Source organism: Plecotus auritus, assembly GCF_963455305.1.
Source record: "Plecotus auritus genome assembly, chromosome: X".
NCBI lineage: Eukaryota > Metazoa > Chordata > Mammalia > Chiroptera > Vespertilionidae > Plecotus > Plecotus auritus.
This window is the reverse complement of record NC_137784.1, coordinates 29,629,414-29,630,876: the sequence shown is the minus strand read 5'-3', so window position 1 is coordinate 29,630,876 and position 1,463 is coordinate 29,629,414. Positions and strand designations below refer to the sequence as shown.

Here is a 1,463-nt window from a genome sequence, read left to right as displayed (position 1 = left end):
ACACCCCAGCCAGGTAGGGGGTGGGGAGAAGTGTACAATGAAAGACAGAGCTACTGGGAAGGAATGCACGATAAAACATTTATTAGTTAACGAAAAAAAAGGTCATAAACAAGATCCCACTTCCAGGTGGAAGTGGGAATAAAATTTTGATGGCTGTTCATCTGCATGGACGCGCATCTTCTCACCTCCTGTGCGAAGATAGTTGGGTTCTGTGTGTCCGCCGGCAGCAGCGGGAGGGGGCGGGGGGGGGACGGGGAGGGTGAAACAGCATTTGGAAGGAACACGTGTTAACAGGCGGCGCCCCTGCGGGCGGGCGGGAGGCCCGGGCGTCAGTAGCAGCAGACGGTGTGCAGGAAGGGCTGGCCGCTCTGCTCCTCGAAGTCCAGCAGCAGCTCGGCGATGTCGCTGTCCACGTCGTCCATGAGGCAGACGCACTGGCAGAGCTCGGAGAAGAGGAGGGCCCCCAGGCGGCCTCGCGGTAGTTGTCCTGGATGTCCATGTTGATCACGTGCACCAGCTGCAGGGTCTCCTGCTCCCGCGAGCTCAGCTCCCGCACCACCTGGTCGTACGTACACCCTCTCCTCGCAGGTGAGGATCAGGTGGAAGGCCTCCTTGCAGCTCGCGAACCACTCGGGCCGCCTCTTGATGCTCCTGTTTCTCCACAGCGGGTGTACAGCTCCCGGTCTTTCCGGAGGAGGTCCCTGTACATGGCATCGTAGGTGCTGCTGTAATCGTGCAAGTTGGGCTTGTGCGGCGCTGGCCCCAGGAGCTTCACGCCAGACCCTGTGCCGAAGGACCTGACCACGAACCCCTTTTTGCTGAGGAGGTCATGGGCCTCCATGCTGCGGTTCTGGTTGCTGGAGCAGACCACCGCCACCCGCAGCTGCGCGGATGCCATGGCCGTTGGCCTTTGGTCGCACTGGCCCCGCCCCGCAGAGGAGCTCTCAGGCCGGCAAGATGGCAGCAGTGGGAGGCTCCCCTAGGGCGTGGCGTGCAAGCCATTGGAGGGAGGTAAGGCTTGGGGCCGGGTGCCTCTTCTCACTGGCCCAGATCCCTAGCCATGGACTGACAAATGGAGATCAGAGCAACACTTGAAAGAGATGACACCTTTCAATTTTTCTAGCTGTTGACATCAAGCTAGTTATGGTACCATTGCTGTAGCATTTTAGTATTACCTGAAAATGCAGTTTCAAGCAAATGCATTCATTTTGAATTTTCTGATATTTAAAAAAATGTCAATAACCATGTCCTTTCCTTTGTGTCTATCAGTAGAGCAAAGTGAGCTTGGAATTACACAACTGAAATAAACTTGGGAAAAAAGATAGAGGATTAAAGACTGGAAATGTCAAGGAAGTTTAAAGGAAGGAAACACAAAAGCAATATATCTTGAAGATACTGTTTATGAAAACCTCTCATGACTTTTCTGTGCAGAAACCATGGTTGAGCATAGTGAGGAAGAGAGA

The 1,463-nt window shown here is 54.4% G+C and overlaps 1 pseudogene across 1 annotated transcript; it reads right to left on the bottom strand.

The window, feature by feature from the left end:
- Nucleotides 1–329: 329 nt before the first annotated feature.
- LOC308239324 (RNA polymerase II subunit A C-terminal domain phosphatase SSU72-like) lies at nucleotides 330–898 on the bottom strand (annotated as a pseudogene). The gene has a single exon. The product of its transcript is annotated as an RNA polymerase II subunit A C-terminal domain phosphatase SSU72-like (transcript).
- Nucleotides 899–1,463: the final 565 nt, after the last annotated feature.